Consider the following 9,911-nt stretch of genomic DNA (forward strand, 5'->3'; position numbering starts at 1 on the left):
CTCTCAATGATATAAAACAACTCTCTCTCTGTCTCTCTTTCTCTCAATGATATAAAACAACTGTCTCTCTGTCTCTCTTTCTCTCAATGATATAAAACAACTCTCTCTCTGTCTCTCTTTCTCTCAATGATATAAAACAACTCTCTCTCTGTCTCTCTTTCTCTCAATGATATAAAACAACTCTCTCTCTGTCTCTCTTTCTCTCAATGATATAAAACAACTGTCTCTCTGTCTCTCTTTCTCTCAATGATATAAAACAACTCTCTCTCTGTCTCTCTTTCTCTCAATGATATAAAACAACTCTCTCTCTGTCTCTCTTTCTCTCAATGATATAAAACAACTCTCTCTCTGTCTCTCTTTCTCTCAATGATATAAAACAACTCTCTCTGTCTCTCTTTCTCTCAATGATATAAAACAACTCTCTCTCTGTCTCTCTTTCTCTCAATGATATAAAACAACTCTCTCTCTGTCTCTCTTTCTCTCAATGATATAAAACAACTCTCTCTCTGTCTCTCTTTCTCTCAATGATATAAAACAACTCTCTCTCTGTCTCTCTTTCTCTCAATGATATAAAACAACTGTCTCTCTTTCTCTCAATGATATAAAACAACTGTCTCTCTTTCTCTCAATGATATAAAACAACTGTCTCTCTGTCTCTCTTTCTCTCAATGATATAAAACAACTGTCTCTCTTTCTCTCAATGATATAAAACAACTGTCTCTCTGTCTCTCTTTCTCTCAATGATATAAAACAACTGTCTCTCTTTCTCTCAATGATATAAAACAACTCTCTCTCTGTCTCTCTTTCTCTCAATGATATAAAACAACTGTCTCTCTTTCTCTCAATGATATAAAACAACTGTCTCTCTTTCTCTCAATGATATAAAACAACTCTCTCTCTGTCTCTCTTTCTCTCAATGATATAAAACAACTCTCTCTCTGTCTCTCTTTCTCTCAATGATATAAAACAACTCTCTCTCTGTCTCTCTTTCTCTCAATGATATAAAACAACTCTCTCTCTGTCTCTCTTTCTCTCAATGATATAAAACAACTGTCTCTCTTTCTCTCAATGATATAAAACAACTGTCTCTCTTTCTCTCAATGATATAAAACAACTGTCTCTCTTTCTCTCAATGATATAAAACAACTGTCTCTCTTTCTCTCAATGATATAAAACAACTGTCTCTCTTTCTCTCAATGATATAAAACAACTGTCTCTCTTTCTCTCAATGGTATAAAACAACTCTCTCTCTGTCTCTCTTTCTCTCAATGATATAAAACAACTCTCTCTCTGTCTCTCTTTCTCTCAATGATATAAAACAACTGTCTCTCTTTCTCTCAATGATATAAAACAACTGTCTCTCTTTCTCTCAATGATATAAAACAACTGTCTCTCTTTCTCTCAATGATATAAAACAACTGTCTCTCTTTCTCTCAATGATATAAAACAACTGTCTCTCTTTCTCTCAATGGTATAAAACAACTCTCTTTCTCTCTTTTGGTATAAAACAAGTCAAAATGTCTTCTCTCTGCTCCAGGACGTGGGTGACAGACCTACCTAAGGGAGCGTGTGCGTTGGTGTGTACCTCAGTGGACCATGACGGGGCAGCGTTACTGGGCGTGCGGGCCAATGTGCTCACCTCACGCTACTTCATCGAGCCATGCAGCAGCAACAAGTCTCGCCTCACACACATCTCCAGGGTCGACTGCAGGTGAGTCAGCTGGAACGGAAGCAGTAGAAACAGTAGGATAGAACCAGTAGAATAGAACCAGTAGAATACAAACAGTAGGATAAAAACAGTAGAATAGAACCAGTAGAATAGAACCAGTAGAAAAGAACCAGTAGAATAGAACCAGTAGAATACAAACAGTAGGATAGAAACAGTAGAATAGAACCAGTAGAATAGAACCAGTAGAATAGAACCAGTAGAATACAAACAGTAGGATAGAAACAGTAGGATAGAACCAGTAGAATAGAACCAGTAGAATAGAAACAGCAGAATAAAGGCTAGACATGCTCAACTCTGAACTAAAATGTTCAAGGGAACTAGAGGAGAGCTTTAAATCAAAGTAACTCTGGTCTGATACTAAAACATCTCCTCTCTATATCAAAGTAACTCTGGTCTGATGCTGAAACATCTCCTCTCTAAATCAAAGTAACTCTGGTCTGATGCTAAAACATCTCCTCTCTAAATCAAAGTAACTCTGGTCTGATGCTGAAACATCTCTCTAAATCAAAGTAACTCTGGTCTGATACTAAAACATCTCCTCTCTAAATCAAAGTAACTCTGGTCTGATGCTAAAACATCTCCTCTCTAAATCAAAGTAACTCTGGTCTGATACTAAAACATCTCCTCTCTAAATCAAAGTAACTCTGGTCTGATACTAAAACATCTCCTCTCTAAATCAAAGTAATTCTGGTCTGATGCTAAAACATCTCCTCTCTAAATCAAAGTAACTCTGGTCTGATGCTAAAACATCTCCTCTCTAAATCAAAGTAACTCTGGTCTGATGCTAAAACATCTCCTCTCTAAATCAAAGTAATTCTGGTCTGATGCTAAAACATCTCCTCTCTAAATCAAAGTAATTCTGGTCTGATGCTAAAACATCTCCTCTCTAAATCAAAGTAACTCTGGTCTGATGCTAAAACATCTCCTCTCTAAATCAAAGTAACTCTGGTCTGATGCTGAAACATCTCCTCTCTATATCAAAGTAACTCTGGTCTGATGCTAAAACATCTCCTCTCTGTCTGTTTCCAGGGGTCGGTTCCCAGAGTGGTACAATAAACTGTATGGACACCTGTGTGCCAGTGAGGTGGTGCGGATACGCCAGTCCTTCACCACCCAGATGGATAAGTGAAGGCCAGGCAGCTCCACTTGACTTGGAGACCAAAGTCACAAGAAGGGGCGACACCCTGGAAACCGAAAGACTCTCTATCCACCCCCACCTCAGCCCCTAATTCGCTACAGCCCTGATGCTGGTTGGGGTTGACTGGGGGAGGACAACCCATTGACTCATTGACATGATTCAAGCTCTTGACAGACATACCCTTGTGTCCTGGACAGAGAGACTTTAAACAGACTTTGTGGTCATCTGTAGACTGTCATCCACGACCAGGTGGGGTTACTGCCTCCGAGGGGTCCTGCAAGGCCTGGAACGGCCATTCAGAGTTGTGTTGTGGTTCTTGTGCTAGGTGGTGCGTTGCGGGCGGCACAACCAAAGTAGATGTGTCTGAAATGGAAGTATGGTGTCACTCATCCAACAAGCATAATACCTTTACAGAGAGGATGTGACATCACCGTCACAGGATGTGATGTCACGGATTAGTAAAAAGAGAATCTATAGGGGAGGGGGGCTTCTGAGAAGAGAGAAGGTTAGTGTGTGTGTGCGTGTGTGCGTGATGAATGGTTGATTAATTAGACATATTTCATGCACTGGCTCCCAGCTGCAATATAGTGTGTATATACTACATCCTGCATCTGTTCATGTTGCTTTTTCCTGTTTCCTCTCTCTCTCTGTGTGTGTGTGTGTGTGTGTGTGTGTGTGTGTGTGTGTGTGTGTGTGTGTGTGTGTGTGTGTGTGTGTGTGTGTGTGTGTGTGTGTGTGTGTGTGTGTGTGTGTGTGTGTGTGTGTGTGTGTGTGTGTGTGTGTGTGTGTGTGTGCGTGTACTCGTGCACAAGTGTTTTTATCCTGTTACAGCAGAGGTAAAGTCCACGACATTGTTTTCAGGAAGATACTGTATTTTTCGACGGACGGATGGATAATATGGGCTAACAGTTGTGTGAATGTATTGAAAATATGCAATATCTGAGTTTGTATTGATAAGTGGGGTATGGTGAGTTGATAGTTGGTTAAATGGCATTAGGGAAAGCTAGTATCGAGTGGGTTTAAAGGATGGAACAGAAGCAAAATGGTGGCTGGAACACCAATTGGTTGAGAGGGTTAAAATCGCCCACCAAAACTAAAATGGAGACTTAGATTCTGATGGACCAAGCTTCAAGAAAGCAGACAGTCACAGAACATTTTTGATTGATTCCACTGCTTAAAAGAGCACCGAGAATACACAACAATCAACAGGGCTAGGATTCCAAAATGGCCGCCATTTGTAGGATAAACGTTGATGAAAGGAACACTTCAGGTTGTTACTTTTGTAGTACGATGTACAAGAGCAGTCAAGGTAGACTTCTGCTTCACAGAGAAAAGAAACCTGGGGGGAAAGAAATAGAAAAGAAGAAATGAATAGAAAACAAAGAAAGGAGAAGGTCCTTTTATAAAGGTGTGGGATTTTACAGGTTTTACTGTAAATAGAGGAGGAGAAAGTGCAGGGAATGTTTGTCTGGTTTAAAGAAGGAAAAATAATCTATATGTGCAGGTTTATTTTCTGTCTGTCTGTCTGTCTGTCTGTCTGTCTGTCTGTCTGTCTGTCTGTCTGTCTGTCTGTCTGTCTGTCTGTCTGTCTGTCTGTCTGTCTGTCTGTCTGTCTGTGTTACCTTAAATGAAGTATAAGACTAATAGTAACCAAGTACACCTTCATCCGGGCCGGATTTGGGCCCCGTGTTAAAACCTATACGTTCTCTGTTCAGTGTGTGACCCATTTGCTAAGCGTTGTGTTGTATTGTTAAACGTTTGTGTACATTATTTGTATGCCATCAGATATGAGTAAAGCATGACAATGACATTTAATTTAAAAATATATTTATACCTCAGATATGTTTTTTTGTACCATGTTTATTTTATTGTAAATGTTACGCTTAAGTTACAGAAATTAGAAATGTATTTTATATTTTGTATAATTAATATTATTTCTGTACAGATTAATCACAGTCACGTGCACTATTAAATGTATTAAACAAAGAGTGTTGTCTTAGTTGGGTCATTGGCTGCTGTTTTGAAATGTTGAGTGTTCAGGTGGATTGGAGTTGTTGACTTGGTTTCTGATGTCATTTAATATGATAATGCACTTCACAATGGTCTCATGTAGGCTGCCCCCCAAAAATTCCCCCTTAAGGTTTTTCAGGCCAAAGAAGTGCCATAAGCAGTACATCATTACCCAAACATTGGTTTTGTTGTAACTCTGAACTACCTTACCATGGCTCTGATAGTTTGTTTCCACATTCTCTCTCAGACAGGCAGCTTAGCCTGGGGTCATACTGTACCCTGCCCCTGGATTACCTCTCTCTCTCCCTTCTTCTCTCTCTCTCTCTCTCTGTCTCTCTCTCTATCTCTCTCTAACCCTTCCTCTCACTCTCTCTCTCTCTCTCTCTCTCTCTCTCTCTCTCTCTCTCTCTCTCTCTCTCTCTCTCTCTCTCTCTCTCTCTCTCTCTCTCTCTCTCTCTCTCTAACCCTTCCTCTCACTCCCTCTCTCTCTCTCTCTCTCACTCCCCCTCTCTCCCTTCCTCTCACTCCCCCTCTCTCTCCCTTCCTCTCACTCTTGTGACGACCCTCCCACTCTGTCTGCCGTATTCTGTCTTTGTTCTTGTTTTCTTATTAGGATGCCGGTGGGCGGAGTTGAGAGGGTCGTCAGCTACATGGGAAACACCTGGGCCAGGTGTCTCCCAGGATAAATAGACCTCTTCAACATTCATGGAGGAGACTCTCTCCATGCAGACACCTGTTGTAGATTGTGGTGTGGTTCTTGGTGGCCTTTTGTTTGTTTGCTTTGGCACCTTTCAACACCCTGCATTATCACATTCATGCATGCAAAACACTCACTTACACTACGGACTACTGATTACACACACCATTGGATATTTTCCTTAGTTGCTTTAGTTAATAAATATATCTTTTGTTACTCCTTATCTCCACGTTGTCTCCCTTTGTTACGGGCTTTGAGCCGGTTCGTGACAAGTGGGGGCTCATCCGGGATCTTTGAACTATTGGTTTGGGAGACCGTGGAGGTACGTGTTTGGTTTGAATAGTGTTTGAGTGTGATCGGCCCAGTATTGGTTGCCTTTGTTGTTTGGTTTGTGTGCTGCGTTGGAGAGAGTATAATGGTTAGTTTCCAGGCCCTGCCTAGCCTGAACTCTTGTTCTACTTTCTGTTGGGACGTCAGTCTGAAGTGAGTAATCTGCTGTGTACCTCGGTGGGAGATTTGGGTAGGGTAGTGGAACTTGCTACCCGGAGCTATAGCCTTTTTCCCTGATAGGTTTAGCGACGTGTTTCATTTTTTGGAATATGTTGGGCATGGTTAATGTTTGTTATTTTTGTGTGGTGTCTGTGGACTGAGCAGTTGTCTCGGGGCACATCCGTGGCTTGGTGGAATTTGCCAGCATGCTGGGGAGTTCTATTTCCTTGCCAGCGGGCTACAGTGCGTAAATTCCCACCGCAAATCTGCACGAAGACTAGGGTTGAGTTATTGTAGGTTTTGGGGAAGCTCCATATCTCATCTCTCTTCTGTGGTGCTCAGGGTGATTGTCAATTCTCGGGTTGTGTTCTGGTGTGCTCAGCAGAAGGGAAGAGCGAGAATTGTTTTTTGTGTGATTATGGCGTCTTATGTAGATAAGTTCATTCGCTCTCCATCAGAGGAATTGTTAGATTTAGGTACTAAAGAACAGCTGTTGAAGGTCGCGGAACACTACAAGGTTGAGATTAGTGATAAACGTCTAAAGAATTCTATTAGGTTGATATTGAAAGCCAATCTGATGGAGAGTGGTATTCTTGAAGTTACCACCGGGCCAGCCTCTGCTGAGGATTTGTTGTCTCCCCATAACGTTACAATGGCCATTCCATCGGTTAGTCCTAGTAGCCTTCTTTTTGAACAGCAGAAAGAACTGCTTTTGTTACAGCTAGAGCATGATCGTGAGAAGCTAGAGCATGATCGTGAGAAGCTAGAGCATGATCGTGTGAAATATGAAAAGGAATTGGCATTTAAACAAGATATGGAGCGTGCTAAAATCAAGTTGCAACAAGAACGTATAGAGTTGGTTAGGGAAGGAAAGATCTCAGGGGAGAGTTTGTTTTGGGAAGGTGACCCAGATTTACCTAGGGGTAGTTCCGCTTTTGGTCGTGCCCCAGAGACATTTGATATTGTTGGGAACTTGCGGTTATTGCCTCGGTTTAATGAAAGGGACCCCGAGACATTCTTTTCGTTGTTTGAGCGGGTTGCTGACGCTAGGAGTTGGCCTGATTCTGACCGCACTTTAATGTTGCAGTGTGTGCTGACTGGTAAAGCGCAGGAAGCATATTCAGCTCTTAGTGTACACGACAGTGCCAGTTATGATAAAGTTAAAACAGCTGTGTTACAGATTTATGAATTGGTCCCTGAGGCTTACCGCCAACGATTTAGAACTTTAAAAAGGGACGATAACCAGACTCATGTTGAGTTTGCGCGACAGTTATCTTTACAGTTTAATCGCTGGTGTTCTGCCTCTGCAGTTGTGACTTTCCAAGGGCTGTGTGATCTGATTATGTTAGAGCAATTTAAGGACACAATTCCTGATCGTATTGCCACTTATATTAATGAACAGAAAGTAAAGAATGTTGCTGAAGCTGCGGTTTTGGCGGACGAGTATGTGTTGACTCACAAAAGTGTCTTTGCAAAACCCCGTATTCGGAAAGAGTGGGGGTGTTCGGATAGATTTGGGCTTCGCTCACCGAGATACTTTGATTCTCGGGCAGAGTTCTATTCAACTAGGGTTGAACCTGACTCCCATGGTAAGGCTGACTTTGGGCAGGAGTGTCACTACTGTCAAGGTTCAGGTCATTGGAAAAACGAATGTCCACTTCTCAGGTCAAAGGTGCTTACGCTAAATCTAAGCCTGCTGCGTTAGCTGCACCTGTTCCACATCAGTTCATTCTTGACTCATTTCCTCAGGCCCAGGAGAATGTGAAAGTCCATATTGATCCAGACTATTTACCTTTCATTACAGAAGGTTTTGTGTCTATGTTAGGAAGTAAAGACCTAGTGCCAGTGAAGATCCTGAGAGACACAGGTGCCTCTGAATCATTTGTGTTGGAGTCTGTGTTACCCTTTTCTGCTGAGACTGATTCGGGGAATAGTGTTCTAATTAGGGAATAGGTTTGAACACTCTGTCAGTTCCATTGCATAAACTGATGTTGGATTGTGGGCTGGTGAAGGGTGAAGTTGTTGTGGGGTGCGTCCTTCATTGCCTATTGAGGGTATCGACGTTATCCTTGGGAATAACTTAGCAGGTGAGCGGGTATGGCCAGTTGTGTTTCCATCTCTAGTGGTTTCCACTAAGCCGTCATTTGTTGGGATTCCTGATGAGAGTGTACAGAGTTTCCCAGAGGTGTTCTCTGCGTGTGCAGTGACACGTTCTATGAGCCGTGGCGAACTAGTCACTGCGCCGACTAATGATAATAATACAAAGTATGTCACTGTTTTCCCTGTTATCCCGTTATCTGTAACCCGCTCAGATCTAATCAATGCTCAACGGGATGACCCCACGTTGGAAGAGTTGCGTGATCAAATTGTGCCTATAGAACAGTTGGGAGATGTCGCCCATGGCTATTTTCTCCAAGAGGATGTCCTGATGAGAAAGTGGGTGTCTCATGATAGTGTTTTTCTGGGGAGGCAATTAGTCAGGTTGTTGTACCAGTTAAGCTTCGTGAGTTGGTGTTGGAAACTTCTCACAGTGACGTTGCTGGACATATGGGGGTGAGGAAAACCTACAATCGCATATTAAGACATTTCTTTTGGCCTAGATTAAAGAGGGATGTTTCTGATTTTATCAAAACTTGTCACACCTGTCAATTAACTGGTAAGCCTAATCAAGCTATTAAACCAGTACCATTGTTTCCTATTCCTGTACTCAGCCAACCTTTTGAGTATCTAATTATTGACTGTGTGGGTCCTCTGCCTCATTCTAAAAAGGGTAGCAGTTACCTGTTCACTGTGATGTGTCAGACCACTAGGTTTCCTGCTGCCTATCCTCTCCGATCTATCACGACTAAATCGGTGTTAAAAGCTTTGACTCAGTTTCTCTCATTGTTTGGAATCCCTAAGGTCATTCAGAGTGATCAAGGATCTAATTTTACCTCTAATCTGTTTGGTCAGGTTCTTCAACAGCTTCATATTAAACACAATGTGTCTAGCGCCTATCACGCGCAAAGTCAAGGAGCACTGGAACGTTTCCATCAAACACTTAAGTCTTTGTTGAGAGCTTATTGTACTGAGATGGATAAGGATTGGGAGGAGGGGTTGCCTTGGTTACTGTTAGCCGCTAGGGAAGTTTCACAGGAGAGCACAGGTTTCAGTCCAAATGACCTTGTGTTTGGACATAGGGTGCGTGGACTTTTATCTGTTCTCCAGGATGACTGGAAGTCTCCCGAGCCTCCTCAGTCCCTGTGTTCGTATGTGTGTGATTTCCGGCGACGGCTGTATGCCGCTGGTGAAATGGCTAAAGAGAAGTTATCATCTTCACAGGATAGGATGAAGGGCATATTTGATCGCCGAACTGAGCCTCGTCACTTTAGTCCAGGTGACCAGGTTCTTGCTCTGCTGCCAATTGTTGGTTCTCCTTTTCAAGCCAAGTTTCAAGGTCCATATACAGTGGTGCGCCAGTACACTGAGCAAAATTATCTAGTTGCCACTCCAGAACGGAGGAAAGCACACCAGCTGTGCCATGTAAATCTGTTAAAACCCTATTATGCACGTTCCTCTGAGACTGAACAGTGGGATTCTACAGAGGACGGTAAACCTGTTCTTTTGGCTGATACCGTTGTTTCCTTGGGTTCTTGTCGTGCTAGATCTGTGCATGAGGAGGAAGATGTTCCTGGTCCTGACGATTGTATATTGCAGGGTAGATTGAAAAATTCAGAAACACTGGATATTTTAGACAGTCTTCTCACTCACCTACCTGTTGATGAGCGGAAAGAGATGGTTGGTCTGATTCAGAGATTTCCAGGTTTATTTTCTGATACACCTACACGTACAAACTTAATAGAACATGA

At 42.3% G+C, this 9,911-nt stretch overlaps 1 pseudogene; it reads left to right on the top strand.

Moving 5' to 3' along the window:
- The window catches only part of LOC124026132, a 20,440-nt pseudogene extending 15,585 nt beyond the window's left edge, over positions 1–4,855 (top strand).
- Positions 4,856–9,911: the final 5,056 nt, after the last annotated feature.

This window comes from Oncorhynchus gorbuscha, unplaced genomic scaffold (assembly GCF_021184085.1).
Source record: "Oncorhynchus gorbuscha isolate QuinsamMale2020 ecotype Even-year unplaced genomic scaffold, OgorEven_v1.0 Un_scaffold_2627, whole genome shotgun sequence".
Classification (NCBI taxonomy): Eukaryota; Metazoa; Chordata; class Actinopteri; order Salmoniformes; family Salmonidae; genus Oncorhynchus; species Oncorhynchus gorbuscha.